The sequence below is a fragment of the Neoarius graeffei genome, chromosome 4 (assembly GCF_027579695.1).
Source record: "Neoarius graeffei isolate fNeoGra1 chromosome 4, fNeoGra1.pri, whole genome shotgun sequence".
NCBI lineage: Eukaryota > Metazoa > Chordata > Actinopteri > Siluriformes > Ariidae > Neoarius > Neoarius graeffei.
The window spans coordinates 17510181-17529429 of NC_083572.1; the positions used below are offsets into that span (position 1 = coordinate 17510181).

The 19249-nt window shown below is 42.1% G+C and overlaps 1 protein-coding gene across 2 annotated transcripts in view; it reads left to right on the forward strand.

Annotated features, from left to right (window-relative positions):
• Positions 1-19249, forward strand: part of LOC132884905 (inactive rhomboid protein 2-like) — a 102621-nt gene that overhangs the window by 16705 nt on the left and 66667 nt on the right. For both annotated transcript variants that reach the window (XM_060918955.1, XM_060918954.1), the window contains exon 2: positions 18610-18703. The gene's annotated coding sequence lies outside the window, so the exon portion shown is untranslated. The remainder of the gene's footprint in view (positions 1-18609; positions 18704-19249) is intronic.

The following is a 19249-nucleotide window of genomic DNA, read 5'->3' on the forward strand; positions in this document are numbered from 1 at the left end:
ATGTTTTTTCCTCCCTATAAGTGGGGGGGACCGAACGAGGTGAATTTAAATCTGGGTGGGACGAGTCCCCCCCCCCCCCCCCATCTGCGCCCGTGATTATGCGCCATGTTGTTGTAATTTTTTTTGAGAGACCCGCCGCCTACTTCAGCGCAGAATAGTGACGTTTGTGGCTTGTTGATGACATGTAAGTCGGATGAATGCGACCTGGCGGTTCAGACTGAAGTCGCATATGAAAAGAGCGGCTAGGGATCGGAATTAGGACCACATATCCAAACGGCCTGGGTCGGATTTGAAAAAATCGGATCTGTGTCGTTCATATTGTCAATAAAAGATCGGATACAGGTCACATATGGGCGAAAAGATCGGATTTGAGTCACTTCAGCCTGCAGTGTGAACGTAGCCTATCTTGTACTGTCCTGATCCCCAGATCTTTAACCCAGCCACACATTAAAAAAAGGTTGTGCTCTTCCAGGTTTTCATCTGTTTGTCCGTGTAGAACGATGTCTGGAGCACCAGGTAGTTTGAGATGTCGGGGAACTCAACGGATGAATAATTTTCCAACTCGTAGGAAAAATCCTTTGTTAGTGTGTAAGGATCTAATCCCACTGAGTGGTTTCTATATCCACTTCCAGGGTTCTCACCAGGATTTTTTTTTAGCGTAATGGGTTATGGCGAGGGAGCGTAGCGACCGAGCGGGGGGATGGTGCGGAGATTTTGAAAAATCATGCCCAAAATTGGCCATATTTGACGTTCCTGGAGGGGATAAATTGCATTTTTTATGTTGTATATCCTTGATGGAAAATTGTTACATCTTTGGATCTTGGCAATGTGTTACCTACTGTTGTATTTCACTGAACTACAAAGGGTGTTGTCAAAAGATATGTAAACTCAGACACAACCAAAGAGATAATGAATGTTTTATTGTATTAAGAAATTAAGAAATGCCTGAGCACATAAAAATAAAAAAAAAACAAATTGCATTTTCATTCAGGCATAACATACACCCAGCCCCCTTAATAAATAATTAATATATAATCTAAAACTATTAAATGACATTTAATCTCCTCCTAGCCATTCCCTCCATCCTCTGCCCGTTTATCTGCTACCTCCTTTCCTCTGCCTCCTATGTCCTTTCCTTCATCTCCTCCAACCTCTCTTGTGCCTGTCTCCTTATAGAAATATAACGATGGATGGCATGCAGGCAGATTACCAGTGTGTTAATGTTAGCCACAGTGGGATCCAGTAAATTAGCGCTAATCATCCGATACGTGCGCCCTGTCATATTGCTAAACCTGCTTACAAAGTAGACGTTTTCATTCATCAAAGGGCTTTGGGTTAAGTTTTCAAGCGTGATGGAAAACCTGTAGAAGTGGTGCACTTACATTTCTAACTGTGAAGAAAGAGCGAATGTCTCTTTTTTTGCGAGGGGGTCCGTCATCCATTGTCATTCACCGAAGTCCAGTTCAAGAGAAAGTTATCGCCAGGATCTCTCTCTCTCTCTCTCGGAACTGATTTCCAGGCATGGGTTTCCTAACAAACGTAGGCTGATTTTGACACCTTGAAAACTGCTCAAGTGCGCAGGAAAAAAAAAAACTTTTGGCGATGGTGATGAACAACTGAAAACAACCGTTACGCTATATTAAAAATTTAGCGTAGCGGGGGGAAATTACCGTTGCGGTCTGAAATTTTAGCGTAGCGGGCCGCAACCATATAAAGCGCTGGCGAGAACCCTGACTTCTTTTGAGTGTACTTCATGTTTGCTGGACGCAAACATGGTAATAAGTTCTTGTGTTAATGGACCAGACTCCACTTTTGGATCATTAATCCCTTGTGACTGAGAATGCCCTGCATTAGAGGTCTGCGCGGGACAGAATTTTCAGTCCTGCTCCTGCATTGTGCAGGCCTGCTCCCGCAAAGAATTATGATTTTCAGTCCCGCTCCTGCCCGCGCCTGCCATATTTTGTCCCGCTCCCGCCCGCAAATCCCGCATGATGCAGACGTTCACGTTATTTCTCACGAAAGTGCTTGTCATTGGCTTGGGGAATTGTTGTCCTTTTAAGACAGTACATACATGGCGATTCAGGCCTGATGTACCTGATTTATGGCCGTTGTATGTCAGAACCTTTTGGCACTTATCACAACAAGCAAAGGGCAGCTGATTTCCCTCTGCGTTGTACACGAGTGAGAACGACTTCCAAATGTCTGATTTCAGGACTCTTGACTTTAACGGTAAATGTACCTCTTTTTAAAGCAGCACTTACTTCTGAAGCACTGTGAGCTTCACTAGAGGAGCTCTGCTCTACTGCCATGATCGGAGATCTCAAACACGGAAGAGCGGAAAGGAATCGGAAACGTACGCGAGATTAGACCACATCCGCAAATTTAGGCATCTTAAAATGTTTATTAATGCCAAATAAAATATCCAGCACAAATTGTATATGATAGACATTAATAATTTATACATTTTATTTTAAACACGTTTTTAGTTAGCGGGACTGCAGCTTATCACCTCTCCCGCCTGCTCCCGCATTGTGCGCTCCCGCATTGTGCGCTCCCCCTCCTGCCCGCGCCCGCAATGAGCTTTCAAAATTTGTCCCGCGCCGCACTGCTTTGCGTCGGGTCCCGTGGTAGTGCAGGGCTCTACCCTGCATGCATGGTTTGGCTTCTGGCACATCCATACGTTTTAAATACAATACTGACAATTAGTTTTTAATTGCATTTATTTAATTCCTGGGCTCCCATCTGTAACAGGGAGTGATGTTGCATCCCATTAATACACTTTACAGTAGATTTGAGTCTAATAGAATAGATGAGCCAAAATAATTAGTTATCTTTTTTTTTTTTTTAATGGGCCCCGACTTGTTACAAGTATGAATAGGTGGGCCTTGAAGCCAATCTGGAGGGAAATTTCATACATGTGTTGCAAGTATTGTACAGGGAAATGGTTGGTAATTTATTAGCTGAGAATGCACCAGAAGGCATGTAAATTTTCAAAATTTTTTCTGTGGGGGGGGCTTCTCCCAGACACCCCCCTAGCATTAGTGCACCTTTGGCTTTGCCACTGCAAATTTCAGACCTGCCTACTACAATCCCAATTCCAAACAAGTTGGGATGCTGCGTAAACTGTAAATAAAAACAGAATGTGATCATTTGCAATTCATGGAAACCATATATTTTATTGAAAATAGTACAGAGACAACATATCAAATGTTGAAACTGAGATGTTAGGTTTTTTTTTTAAATATATGCTCATTTTGAATTTGATGTCAAACACATTTCAAAAAAGTTGGGACAAGGGCATGTTTACCACTGTGTTGCATCACCTCTACTTTTAACAACACTCTGTAAACGTTTGGGAACTGAGGAGAACAGATGCTGTAGTTTTGAAAGAGAAATGTTGTCCTGTTCTTGACTGATATACAATTTCAGTTGCTCAACAGTTTAAGGTCTCCTTTGTTGTATTTTGTGCTTCATAATGCACCAAATGTTTTAAATGGGAGACAGGTCTGGACTGCAGGCAGGCCAGTTTAGCACCTGGACTTTTTTACTACAGAGCCATGTAGTTTTAATATGTGCAGAGAGTGGTTTGGCATTGTCTTGCTGACAGAAGGAAGGCCTTCCCTGAAAAAGATTTTGTCTGGACGGCAGCATATTGCTCTGAAACGTGTATATATCATTCAGCGTTAATGATGACTTCCCAGATGTACAAGCTACCCATGTCGTGCACTAAGGTGGGGTTTACATTAGACCGTATCAGCGGATCATCAGATTAACGTTTTTAAAATGATTAGTGTGCACACAGCAACGCCAATACAAGGATACGCTTGGCTCCGCAGGCATCCTGCGCTCCAAATCACTCCGCCCTGAACAGCGAGTGCCCTCTGGAGGGTGCGCACTCCGGCCCTGCGCAGCTCACAGAGCGAGCGAGTGGAGTGCACGAGCAGTGATTCGGGACTGAGCCGCTGTGTGTGTGATCTCAGTGCATGTCGGGCATGCGCGTCACTTACCACTTGCAAGTGGAAGGATGGCAAGCCTAAAGACAATCATAACTACACAATGGGCAGTATTTGCATCAGTATTTGCAGTATTTTCATACTTTTATACTCTTTAATGAAAGGTGATACAAGGCGGAAGTCCGCGCCGTTTTTCAGCAGTCGCGTCACATGACCAACGCCAGCGAATCAGGAAGGTGGATGTCACAGTGATGTTGTCCAATGACGACGCCAGCTAGAGCTCAGCACAGCGTATCCGCGTATTCTCAATGTTTACACAGCACCGGACCAGACACGATCTGGATTGAATACGTGGACGCTGGCGGATTCCCGTTTCCCGGCGTTTCCAGGCGTTTTAATGTAAACGGACAGTGAATCCGCGAAGAAAACGAGACAGATACGGTCTAATGTAAACTTGGCCTAATGCTGGCTTTTGAACTGCGCACTCATGACAAGCCAGATGGTCCCTCTCCTCTTTAGCCTGGAGGACGTGGTGTCCATGATTTTTCTAAAAAGAATTTCTACTTTTGATTCATTAGACCTCGGGACAATTTTCCACTTCGCCTCAGTCCATCATAAAAGAGCTCGGGCCCAGAGAAGGTGGCAGTGTTTATGGATATTGTTTATATCTGGTTTTAACTTGCATTTGTGGACTCAGTAATGAAGTGTTTTCACAGACGATGGTTTTCTGAAGTGTTCCTGAGGCCATCCTTAAAAAAAAAAAAAATCCGTTTCCTGTCCACCGGGTGAGCAAAAAAATTTTCAGTTTCGAGGGAGGGATTTTTTTTTTTAATATATGGATGGATAAGAAATCGTAATGCTGTTTGCTTTTTCTTTCAGTACTTTTTTTTTATTACAAAAGCAGACACATTTAATAAAATGACAGTTTAATCAACTGAAACTTGTACAAAAACTTTAAGTTAGCATTTTAAATGCTGACTGCAACATTTGCAAAACTTTTACAAAGGTACTTAAAATGTCCGACACACGGACTTTTCGTAGTTCTAAATCGACCGTTAGGCCTAGTGCGGATGAAATTACACTATTAAAATGATCACTGAATGATTTGTTTTTCTGAATCTTTACTATTTTGTTGTTCGCTAGAATACCATTTTGCGATTTCACACTTAAGCAAATGTTTGAAAACTCCGGATCTCCTTCCTTCATGGTGGCTGCCATTTTTTTGTGCCGCACAGCGCATGCGCAGAGCTGATTCAATTCTATATTCTGCACGGAATGCAGGGCTTTCCACAAGCGTCGGCTGCCAGCCATACAGCCGACTACACAATTAAGTCCAGCCGGCTACATTAATGACTATTATTTTTGTAGCCCACAGGCTCTATATATTAATTTTCGATTTTAATAAAATTAATTGTTTATCAAACGGACTGACAATGTCAAACTGAACCGCACTCGTTTAAGTTGTGATTCGCGCTGTTTGTACCGATAATAACCACAAATTCCCCGCAGACTTCGTTGATCAAGGGAGAGCAACTCATCCGCGGCCCCGACATGCCGTGTGTGCGCGCGCGCTCGGTGGAGGCAGTAGTGTGTCGGGGCTGTCGGAGGGAACAGAAGCAGAGATGACACTTATTTTGTCTCCGGTAAACCAGTCTTCTCTCGTTCAATTACGTGCTGGCATCAAAAGACACCGTTGGTTGTAAATGAAACCAAACTGAGCCGTTGGAGTGTATTTTCATACACAAATGGAGAAATGTTCGCTGAGTGTTTGTGTGGCCACCACTGCAGACCGTTGTCGTTGTTAATTCATAGCATGCTCAGTTGCGTGAATGTGTCATGCACTGAAAATAAGAGACTTGCAAGCCAGGAACGCCTCATGATGCAATACGCAAGAAAAGAAAGAAGATTTACTGCCATTTTACTTTTGTATTTGAGTAAAGTGAATAAATGGTCTGTGGAAAATACATTTAATCCTGGGAACTGCGTGCACAGGAGTTTTAGTGTCCCCACCTCCACCCCGGCTGGCTACTTATTTGTCATGGCTGGCTAGTATGAGCCTTAGTGGAAAGCCCTGGGAATGCGTAAATGTCAAGTTCAATTTTAGATTTATGAACCTAAAAAAATGTCGAAAAACCGGCGTTAAAAAAAAATTTCAACCGCACAAACGGCACTCACCCGGCCGGTGGACCGGAAACGGAACGTTTTTTAATAATGGCCTGAGCCCATCCAGCGATTTCCACTACAGACACGTGTCTGCTTTTAATGCAGTGTCGCCTGAGGGCCTGAAGATCACAGGCATTCTATGTCAGTTTTCAGCCTTGTCTCTTGCATACAGAGATTTCTCCAGATTCTCTGAATCTTTTGCCAATTAACCAAATTAGTTTTTTTTTCCACATTACACAACTTTTTCAGTCTTTCGTTATCCCTGTCCCAACTTTTCTGAAACGTGTTGCTGACCTTAAATTCAAAATGAGCGCATATATTTTTCAAAAAACAATACAATTTCTCAGTTTCAACATTTGATATGTTGTCTTTGTACTATTTTCAATGAAATGTCAGGTTTCCATGACTTTTCAAATCTTCACGTTCTGTTTTTATTTATGTTTCACACAGCGTCCCAACTTTTTTGGAATTGGGGTTGTACTCCTACCCCCGCAGGCTACTTCAGATTTTCTAGAGAACCCTGGATATATAAAGTAGTTGCAGGTTTGCATGTCTTAAAGTCAACTCTCCAAATGTCCTTTGAAGGTTTTTATTTTTTATTTTTTAAATTGAGCTTGTTTGTAACGCTCTCCCCACTGTTAACACGAAGTAGTAATTACGAGGTTGCTGACATGTCAGAAGCTCATAATTATTATTAAGATGTAAATGTAGTATTTTAGAATCTGAATTAAAATTCCAGTGTTTGAGCTGGAAAGAAGCACTTGATTTCATATACTGCAACCATAACCATCCTCTTACGAGCATGGGCGTAAAAATGCGTATGGACGGTATGGACGCGTCCATACCAATATTCAGCTGAGTTTAAAATGTCCATACCATTTTTGAATGGAGAAGCCGCGATGCGGGAAATGCTGAATAAAAACACCAAACGCGGTATCGCTTCCAGCTGATTTTCAGTTGTGAACAGACCTCTCAAAGACGGCTGACTATTGGTGGGGACAGGTAAAAAAGCTTTATGAAGCTTTGATTGGCCCACCTCCCGTTGCCTTGACGTTGCTATGGTTTTTTGTTGTCATTGGCTGTAAGCAGTAGCAAGCGGTAAAATCAGCATCCAGCTCGCTGCTACAGCAAAACAGCACACAGGCAGTGATGTCGGGCAATAAAAGAAAACGTAAGGAGGACATAAGACATTATTTTACCCAGTCAACGGTAAGCTATTCAAAACAAAATAGCCTTGTTAGAGAACCTCTTCAGACAGTGACGTTTTTTGTCATATGATCCTGTAACAGCAAGGAGTTTCTGTTTGCAATCTCTCTCTCTCTCTCACACACACACACACACACACACACACACACACACACACAAATAAATGCTTGTAGGTAATGCTAAATGTTTACTTATATTTACTTTTTTCTTGCTCATTGTTTGGCATATGTATATATGCATGTGTATATGCGTATGTATGTAACCTCTGGAATAAAATGTAAAAATGTGAAACAATTGTCACTTAACCCTTTCAACTTTAATGAATAAACATTTTGGCAAAATGCACTACAACTACCAAAACTCTTCACACTTCTACCACCCATACTTACATTACTTCCAGATTCTGAAATTGCAGTAACTCAAAAGGAAGCACATGATGTTTCAAATGTGTGAAAATGGTAAAAGTTGTGTGAAAATGAAGCAGCAGCACATAATTTTGATTGATTGTGGTGTTGTATTTTGGGTAGGTCATCCACTACAGCGAAATTCACAGCAACTTCAATGTCCCCTTTCTCTGTGTGATAATGTATTGCCCGTATACATGCAGATGTTAGCCTAAGACTAATGCCGCTTTTCCACTACAAACGCGGCTGAGCTGTGCCGTGCCGAGTCGAGCTGAGTCGAGCTGAGCGGGGCTGTTGGAGTTGCATTTCGACTACAACCGCGCTGAACCGTGCTGGCTGGAAGTGGGTGGACACATTGGGTGGAGTTAGCGAAAGTGGGTGGACGTCATGTGATGTCGTTAAGCAGCACAAACAGTGACATCAGTGACAGTGGCGGAACAAGTCAGAGCCGGGCCGGGGGCGGGGCATATGACCGGGCCCTTTATTAAAGCTGATCATAACATCATTTTAGGCTACAAAATGTCCGCAACTGCGGTGTTTACCAATTTCAACACTACCGGGTGCAACTATGTTATTTAGTACATCAAGTCCTTCAAACGAACATGTAACTCAGAAACAAAAAACATTAGGATACTGTACATGGCTCATAATAAAACATCAATAGCCTATACTGCGCACATTATTTGAAGGGCATACGAATGAGCGCTCAGAGGTTGCAACGGTGACAGGAAGAGTCAGAAATAAAAGGAGGGCGGTGCAAACCTCACTGAATGCACTGTGTTTACCAATTTCAACACTACGGGGTGCAACTATGTTATTTTGTACATTAAGTCCTTCAAACGAACATGTAACTCAGAAACAAAAAAACATTAGGCGACATACTGTACATGGCTCATAATAAAACATCAATAGCCTACTGCGCGCATTATTTGAAGGGCATACGACAAGCCTTGCTCTCCGCGAACTCGTGCACGATGCTCTGTATGTCACTGATTCAGTGAGCTTTTAAGCAGTAGTCTCACGACCCGAATAGTAAACAATAAACATGGAGGACATGGAGTCGTTAGTGTTGCTGGTCTTGGTGCTGTGGCTTGTTGTCACCGACAACGCGGACAGATACTGGCAAGAGCGTATAGATGAGGCGAGGCGCATAAGGCTTCAGAAATTCTCGTAATTCGTAATTATTCTTCTTCCGGGTTTGCGGTGTTTACAGATCCCAGCGCGCTCGCGGGGCGTGTGGGCATGTGAGGACACGCCTCCTCACCAATCAGTGCACAGGGGAGTGTCTGCTCACGCCCCCAGCCTCAGTCGGCACGGTTTGGCTCGCTTCAGTCCCACTCCAAAACGGTGCGAGTTTTAGGGGCTAAGCAGGGCTGAAACGAGCTGAGTCGTGCTGGTTTTTGGTAGTCGAAATGCGAGCCGTGTCGGGCTGAAGTGAGCTGAAGCGAGCTGAAAAAGGGTAGTGGAAAAGGGCCATAAGTGTACCTGGTGCTAAAAATCAAAATAACACAAAGGAATGGACAACCAATCATTTGTACAGTGTAGGCCACATTTCGTGCGACAGCCATGGCGCACTGGGGCGCTTGGCCAAATTATGTCCCCACCAATATCAACACCGTTTTTACGCCCTTGCTTACGAGTATCCGCTATCTGGCCAAAGTGGTACGAAGCATGGCGCACACTGGTGTGTCAAAAATAGACAAGTGTGGGGGGCGTCGTAGATAAGGCCCCATACCATAAATCCGGGGACCCGGGTTCGATTCCGGCCCAAGGTCATTTCCCGATCCCTCCCCGTCTCTCTCTCCCGCTCATTTCCTGTCTCTACCCTGTCCTATCCAATAATAAAGGTGAAAAAAGCCCCCCCCCCCCAAAAAAAAAGACAAGTGTCATTTCAGTGTCCTAAATCTTGTCATATTTAATCACTTGTGTACTGGTAGTGTTTTCTAATTTGTAACCTGATCTCCATTTCCACTTGTTGTTTTGACCATTGTGTTTTTACAATACAGAAGGGAAATGATTCAAACTCTGCATGCATGTGTGCGGTTTCCTCTTTGTGTTCCCTTGTTGAAATCGACTCATTCTGAAAGCAACCCAAAGCCAAAACCTTTTTTCATAGAAACCTCAAGCTCATGAGCTTTCATATGATGTCATGCTGAGTCAGATGAAGTCAGTCAATCTCTCTCTCTCTCTCTCTCTCTCTCTCTCTCTCTCTCACACTCACTCACTCACTCACTCACTCACTCACTCACTCACTCACTCACTCTCACCCAACCAGGTCTGCACTTAATGCACAATAACACAGCACTTTATCTCTCGTAGCTGAAGAAATGAAGTTTGTTCCCTGTATTTTGTACCATCTCATTATCTGTAGCCGCTTTATCCTGTTCTACAGGGTCGCAGGCAAGCTGGAGCCTATCCCAGCTGACTACGGGCGAAAGGCGGGGTACACCCTCGACAAGTCGCCAGGTCATCACAGGGCTGACACACAGACACAGACAACCATTCACACTCACATTCACACCTACGCTCAATTTAGTCACCAGTTAACCTAACCTGCATGTCTTTGGACTGTGGGGGAAACCGGAGCACCCGGAGGAAACCCACGCGGACACGGGGAGAACATGCAAACTCCGCACAGAAAGGCCCTCATCGGCCACGGGGCTCGAACCCGGACCTTCTTGCTATGAGGCGACAGCGCTAACCACTACACCACCGTGCCGCCCGTATTTTGTACCATGTAGTTGATATTTTATAAACCTGTGAGAGAACATAATGGTCTAATGAATACAAAAGCAGTGATGGAAAAACAGGTTTGCTCTGAAATGAAACCAGAATCAACATTGTAATAATAATGATAATATTATGACATTTATTTCACCAGCGATCTGTTGAAACTTGCAGGTCTGTTTCCTGCTGTCTCACGTCGAGTCGTGATCACGCCGGCCTCAACTGTAAAAGTATGCTTCCGTTCCAGAGTTATTATAGTTCTGAAACTTTCATTACTTTATTTTTAGCTTTCAGGTTTTTTTTTTTTTCCTTTCAGTTTAGTTTTACCAGTGAGTAAGTAGTTTTATTTTGAGGAATTGACCAGTTTTAGTTGAATTTTTATTTGATTTTAGTGTCGGATTTTAGTTTTTCAGGTGTTCCACACCCATCGATATCCCATTTTGTCTATTGTGGTGTTGACCGTATTGATGAAAATACAGTTGGTAATTTAACACTTGGCAGTAATGAAAATGTGAGAAAGAGGGTTCACGTCAAACAGGATTTTCAGCAAGCATGTTTTTTCCTACGTTGATAGCCAACGTGAAGAAAAAGCCGATGTTTTGTCAACTAAATGAAACTGGATATTATGATGGGTCAGACTACCATGTGTTTTATCGTCGGTCTTTCTGATAGAGAATCCTCTGTTTGTTTCTTACTAATATAAGATTTATTTGTATTTTTAAATCTCGCTACGTATTGCTTAATTTAAAATAATTGTAAATAAATGGTGTTTGCTTGCCATCTTGTCAACTTGTTTAGTTGTCCTAGCTTTTTTTTTTTGGGAGGCTAATCATTGTCAATTAAGAACATTTTAAATCTATTTTTGAGCAAAATGAAAACAGAGGAGTTGTCTTGATCGACACGCTGTTTGTTCATGTAGAAATCCCTCCAGTAAAGTTACCTTGTAAAGTTACCAGTAAAGTTACCTACTCACTATATAGGACACTATGTAGTGAGGACACCATTTTGTAGCGCTGTCTGAAACCTTAGTGAGGATTATTTACACCCTATGTAGTGCACTCAAAGTATCCCACAGTGCATCACAAAAAGTAGTGTACAATGATGGTCACTAACCACAGCAATATATCCCATCATGCATTGCGGTTGCACTGAAAGAAACCAAATTAAAAGTCTCCAAATTTGATTTAATAAAAGGCAGCGGCAAAGAAGAAAGTATTCAGCCTTGATTTAAAAGAACTGAAAGATGCAGGTACTTTGTATTGATTAATGTGGGAAATGCGCTCAGTAATATGGATTTATCACAAAAATACATGTATGTATTTATTATTTTAAAAACCCACCAGCTGACTGATCTGGCACGTTTTAATTGTGTGACAGTAATGACGTAAATACCAGCGCGACGGACTAGTGTCCGAAAGCGTTTTTTTTTTCATTTTATCAATGAGCTCACTATATAGTCCTCTATATAGTAATTCCCTATGTAGGGAGTAGTGAACAAGTGAGGAATTCGGGAGGCTATAAATATGCACATGAATTCTACCGATCTCCCTTCATCCATCCCCTTTAAATCAATCTATTCTACTCCTTTCTTTCCATATATAGATAACAATGGCACCCACGTTGGAGCATGTTGTGTAGATTAGCCCTTCATCAGTGTACCGTATGAAGTACAGTAAATAACACGTTTTGAGCTCAAATTCTTACTTGTGGAAGATGATCCCTTTTGATTTCCGATGTTTGTTTGTGGCGTAATTGGTGCAGTTAATCATGAAGTGTTCATTCCCCTTCCAAAGAATTTCATCCACTTGATTATGCCATCTTAAATGAAGCTGAAAAAAAAAATCAGCTTTCCAGGATGAAATCATGAGTCCATGACTCACCAACACGTTTGATGCAGTGTGCCCGTTCTACCATGATGTGGTGTTCCTGGCAATAATAATCATCTTTGTCTTTTTCAACTAGTCCCATGACTGTTCATGAAGTGTTCAAACAAAAAATTAACTGCCCCCGCCAAACCAAACCCCCCCCCCCCCCCCCCCCCCCCCAAACCTATGAATACTGTACCACAAAATAAAATAGAATTGCAGTATTCTTAGGGTCCCCCCCCCACACACACACTTCTAGTTTTGGTTTTCGGTAACCGTTTTAACCCTGATCCATTTGCAGTCTAAATTTTTAAGGGTTGGTTAAGGAGGTCATGAAAACAGCACATATTGAGGATGGCTTTAGGCAAGTGAACAATGATCTGCTGTTAGGTTGTTTTTGTTTTTTAATAAATTACCCAGTGGTAAGTTTTATGTTCAGAGTCAAGCTGCAGTGAGATTAAAGATCTTGCTACATTTTCCCCTCCAGGCTCCTTTAATCTTGCTATGAGTTGTCTCACAAATGTCCAGAGTTTAAAAAAAGAAAAAAAATTGTTTTGAACTCTGATACTTACCGACACCCTGTGGAAGCCATGCCCCTTTCCCCAATCCATAATTTATAATATTTTGGCGGGTGCTCTCCTCTCGACTCGAGTTTCCTGCTTGAAGCATGCAGTGCCTTCACTTCCTGTCAAGATACACTACCGTTCAAAAGTTTGGGGTCACCCAGACAATTGTTTTCCATGAAAAGTCACACTTTTATTTACCACCATAAGTTGTAAAATGAATAGAAAATATAGTCAAGACATTTTTCTGGCCATTTTGAGCATTTAATCGACCCCACAAATGTGATGCTCCAGAAACTCAATCTGCTCAAAGGAAGGTCAGTTTTATAGCTTCTCTAAAGAGCTCAACTGTTTTCAGCTGTGCTAACATGATTGTACAAGGGTTTTCTAATCATCCATTAGCCTTCTGAGGCAATGAGCAAACACATTGTACCATTAGAACACTGGAGTGAGAGTTGCTGGAAATGGGCCTCTATACATAGTTTTCACTGACATCACGGCATGAAACATAGGAAGTATAAGGATGAGAAAAAAAACAGTTTAAATCGGAAAGCTGCGCACGTTTGCGTGAAGCTGCGCAAATGTGTGCAGCTTTCTGATTTAAACTGTTTTTTTTTCTCATCCTTATACTTCCTGTTTCATGGACTGTAACGGATTTGCTTATTTAGTAATTTTAATACAGAATTTACTTTGAAATTCTAATCAGACACTCCAACGCGCCCCCCCCCCCCCCAAAAAAAAAAAAAAAAATCGGATCTGCGCGATTCAGCCGTGAAAAAGGCGGCATCTGCCAAAAGGCGCGCTATTTGCATCCCTGGTTGATTAAACACAAATCAAATCATACAGAATGGACCTAAAATGTTTTTCATAAATGACCCTTGCGTGAGTGAAGTGACAAGTGTCAAATAGAAACGTGACAAACGAGCGATATTAAGTGTACATTACAATGTAAACGTACACTCAGCGGTTCCAGTTAGGCATTCTCCAGAGATTATTCACATGATGTTTTGGTTTCCAAAAACAAACTTAAACACAATTGATTGTTTATTTAAACAACTTACCACTTATAAAATGATCAGAGCAGACTTTGCTGTGTTTGGAAGGCTGATAATCCTTGCGGTTGATTCTCGCAAGCCATAGATTTCTCCTTTGTATGCCGAGTTTCTTTGTTTGCTTGCCTTCGTGCTCCCATACAGTGGGAATTCCATAAAAGCTCCGCTTGACATCATCATCTGACCTATTACGACAGCCGCGAATACAACAGGTGTGCACCATTGCTAGCTTTAAATAACCTGCTTGGGTTCTTTTGAAGACTTTGTACTCGCGCGTTACAATGTGTGCTCAGTCACCCATATGGTAAGCTTGACCCACAAGATGGCCGCCACTAGGGAATCCCCGACTCTGTGACGTCACGTGCAACCTATGTATACACCTATGTAGATATTGCACCAAAAACCAGACATTTGCAGCTAGAATAGTCATTTACCACATTAGCAATGTATAGAGTGTATTTCTGATTAGTTTAAAGTGATCATTGAAAAGAACAGTGCTTTTCTTTCAAAAATAAGGACATTTCAAAGAGACCCCAAACTTTTGAACGGTAGTGTAAACAGAGATCCCCCCCCCCCCCCCCCCCCACCTCACATTAATAGTCAAAGCATTCTCTTCATGTGTTGAACTTGGCTGCTGTTAAACTATATTCTTATCTAATGTGAGGCAAGTATACAGTATTTAACGGGGTAACGGGGTTGCGTCTGAAAATGTGCATTTGGAACTGGTCAAACTGGAGTGCGTATGTATATCCTTGTCTGTTCTAGTTAAAATGTAGGCATTAGAGAAGTTTTGTTTACATGTCAGAAAGAGTGCATGTAAAAAATTTTTTTTAGTGATGGCAGATGAGTGGCAGCCTGGTGGTTCCTGTCAAACCCTGTATACTTTAGACAAGTGATTTGTGAAAACAGTATTTTGAAAAGATGCTACAGTGGCATGCAAAAGTTTGGGCACCCTTACTGAAAATGTCTGTTACTGTGAATAGTTAAGTGAGCAGAAGATGAACTGATCACCAAAAGGCATAAATGTAAAGACGACACATTTTCTTTTCAGCGTTTTCTGCAAGATGTGTATTTTTGTTTTATACAATTGGAGAGTGAAAAAAGAAAAGGAACACCATGTGAAAGTTTGGGCACCCCAATACATTTGAGCTCTCCGGTAACTTTTACCAAGGTTCCAGACCTTAATTAGCTTATTGAGCTGTGGCTTGTTCAAATTCTTCGTTAGGAAAGGTCAGATGATGCAGATTTCAAAGCTGTATAAATTCTCTGACTCCTCAAACTTGTCCCTGAAATCAACAGCCATGGGCTCCTCTAAGCAACTCCCTCGCATTCTGAATAATAAAATAATTGATGCTCACAAAGCATGAGATGGCTACAAGAACGTAGCAAAGTGTTTTCAGGTAGCCGTTTCCTCAGATTGTAATGTTATTAAGAAATGGCAGTTAACAGAAACAGTGGAGATCAAGGTGAGGTCTGGAAGATGAAGACAACTTTCTGAAAGAACTGCTCATTGGATTGCTAGAAAGGCAAATAAAAACCCCTGTTTGACTGCAAAAGACCTTCAGAAAGATTTAGCAGACCCTGGAGTGGTGGTGCACTGTTCTACTATGCAGCGACACCTGAACAAATATGACCTTCATGGAAGAGTCATCAGAAGAAAACCTTTCCTGCATCCTAGCCACAAAATTCAGCGTCTGAAGTTTGCAAATGAACATCTAAATAAGCCTGATGCATTTTGGAAACAAGTCCTGTGGACTGATGAAATCAAAATAGAACTTTTTGGCCACAATGTGCAAAGGTATATTTGGAGAAAAAAGGGTGCCAAGTTCCAGGAAAAGAACACCTCTCCAACTCTGAAGCATGGGTGTGGATCGATCATGCTTTGGGGTTGTGTTGCAGCCAGTGGCACAGGGCACGTTTCATTGGTCGAGGGAAGCATGGATTCAAATAAATACCAGCAAATTCTGGAAGCAAACATCACACCATCTGTAAAAAAAAAAAAAAAAGTTGAAGTTAAAATAAAACGATGATCCAAAACACACCTCAAAATCTACAATGGAATACCTCAAGAGGCACAAGCTGAAGGTTTTGCCCTGGCCCCTCACAGTCCCCTGACCTAAACATCATTGAAAATCTGTGGATAGATCTCAAAAGAGCAGTGCATGCAAGACAGCCCAAGAAACTTGTAGAACTGGAAGCCTTTTGCAAGGACAAATGTGTGAAAATCCCCCAGGTAAGAACTGAAAGATTATTAGCTGGCTACAAAAAGTGTTTACAAGCTGTGATACTTGCCAAACGGTTGTGTTACTAGTTACTAACCATGCAGGGTACCCAAACTTTTGCTTCGGGCCTTTTTCTTTTTTTTGTCATTTTGAAAATGTTAAAGATGAAAATAAATTGTTTTTGCTTAAAATATAAAGGGAATGAGTCATCTTTAACTTTATGCCTTTTGGAGATAATTTCATCTTCAATTTGCTTCACTGCTCACAGTAACAGCAATTTTGACCAGGGGTGCCCAAACTTTTGCATACCACTGTATCTGTTTAATTATATGAGCTTCAGATCAGTGAAGCCCTCTGTAACTAAAGCTTACTGATGAAATAGTTATGCCTCTGGTGTTTAACATAACATAACAGTTTTCAATATTGGTTGAACCTAATGCTCGTGCATTCTCCTATAAATGTTATTCGGTGCTTATGCACTTTTTTTTAAACTGTTCTGTAGACAGCCTTTAAAGGGGAACTGAAGGCAACTCATCTCATCTCATCTCATTATCTCTAGCCGCTTCATCCTTCTACAGGGTCGCAGGCAAGCTGGAGCCCATCCCAGCTGACCACGGGCGAAAGGCGGGGTACACCCTGGACAAGTCGCCAGGTCATCACAGGGCTGACACATAGACACAGACAACCATTCACACTCACATTCACACCTACGGTCAATTTAGAGTCACCAGTTAACCTAACCTGCATGTCTTTGGACTGTGGGGGAAACCGGAGCACCCGGAGGAAACCCACGCGGACACGGGGAGAACATGCAAACTCCACACAGAAAGGCCCTCGCCAGCCCCGGGGCTCGAACCCAGGACCTTCTTGCTGTGAGGCGACAGCGCTAACCACTACACCACCGTGCCCTGAAGGCAACTTTTTATCAAAATTCTATTTCTCTCATTTTATTAAATATAGGAATGCATTTTTGATGGCCATTTTGTCACCGCTATGAGTTTGAAATATGCTCTGTAATACATCAATCCATGTGTCAAGGCAATGGCCATAAACGAGATTCGTTGAGACCTGTGCGAGACATCGTTGGACGGAAGTAAAACGTACAGCGGAAATCAAAGTGACCATCTGCCAACGTCGTCAAAAGACGCGCGCACCCTCCTTCGAATGCTGATAAGCCAGAAGTTATGTTTGCTTTGATGGCAATCAGGAAAGTTTTTGAAAAAAGTAGGCAGTAATCGTCATTTAAACTCGTTTTTGTGCAAGATTTCGTTTGGAAAACGTATCTGTGAAGAAACTCAGTCGTCCAGGTACATAGTAATCTGTGGTTGGTTGAAGAGAGCAACTGGACTTGCTTGACGATTCTTGAAAACGTTTCGCCTCTCCTCCGAAAGGCATCCTCAGTTCTGTCTGACTACTATGGAGTATCCAGTATTTATCCTCTCATGGATCATAATAGAATCCGAATCAGAATGCTGATGGCTGCATTGTGGGTGGCTGATAAGATGTCATAGACACCCACCTCTGTTCAATGATGGTCGTTCCAGGTTGACAAAAATGAACGATCCACTCTGGCCAAGATGTCTGCCAGTTTTCTGGAAGTCCTCTCATACTCCCGCACCAGTCGAAGGGATCTCATCCCAAAGTGCGTAGAAACATATCTGTCAACCAACCGCAGATTACTATGTACCTGGACGACTGAGTTTCTTCACAGATATGTTTCTACGCACTTTGGGATGAGATCCCTTCGTGAGATCCCTTCGAGTGGATCGTTCATTTTTGTCAACCTGGAACGACCATCACTGAACAGAGGTGGGTGTCTCTGACATCTTATCAGCCACCTACAATGCAGCCATCAGCATTCTGATTCGGATTCTATGATGATCCATGAGAGGATAAATACTGGATACTCCATAGTAGTCAGACAGAACTGAGGATGCCTTTCGGAGGAGAGGCGAAACGTTTTCAAGAATCGTCAAGCAAGTCCAGTTGCTCTCTTCAACCAACCACAGGTTTGGAAAACGGTTTTCAAAATGGCGGCGCTGACGCTTCACGTTTCGAAGTCTCGTGAAGATCTGCGTGGATAAGCAAACGCATGCCATGAACCAAACGAACTAAATTCAACATGGCTAAAAACCGAATAGGCCGATACGGTAAGTATAATATTTAATTACAGTTAGTTGCCAATATGAGTCATGATATAAGGTTACTAAAACCGAAAACGTAATTGAAGAACACGTTAATGAAGAAATAAAGCAAGTTTAAAAATGACTTCAGTTCTCCTTTAAGTAAAGTGTTTACTGTTTTCAACGAGGCCTGAAAGGGAAAAACTCCCCAAATTTTCACTGGTTCTGTAAATGAGCACCGTCTTTCGTCATGTCTGTGTATGATCTTCCTCCTGACTAATTCTTTTGTGATGTCATGTGTGCATGTTTGTTTCCTTTATTTCTCGATCAGTGTGTGTAGCTGATTGGCAGTGTGAAAGAGTCACGAGCTGCTGGAGGGGATGAAGAACTAACAGACGCGACGACAGCTCCCTCAGTGAGAAAACGTAAGTGTGAAACCAACCTAACAGCTCTGAATGTGTTGCTATGTAAAAAGAGAGAGAGAAATGGTAGACTGTGTGTGTGTGTTCGTTCCCCAATCAGGAAATTCTGTACTTCTGTTTTCCTTATAAATAAATAAGCACACGTATGGCGCATTATACTTTATCTAAAGTAGATAAACTTCTACGTTATCTTTGGAGCTATTTTTCTCATTTTAAAGCTTGACGGCCTTTCGATTTCATAAAATCTGTGAAAATTCAGTTCTCTCTGAAATTTGGTCATTGTGATATATTTTTGTAATATCTCACTAAATATCGGGCCATTCTGTGGCTGGGAAGTTATTTAATTTGGGGGGATTCCCGAGCAAATAATGTGTATGAAATCACTCGTTTTGCAAAGTCCGTGTGTGTGTGCGCATGCGCAGGTTTACTTTTGACCGTGCACTGACAGTTGCATCATTCTGTCTCTAAATGAACAGCTGATTGCACCGAGGTGCTCTCTGACTGCTGATTATTAGTTTGGTCCTGCGTTTTCTTTCCTTCGTATATGGG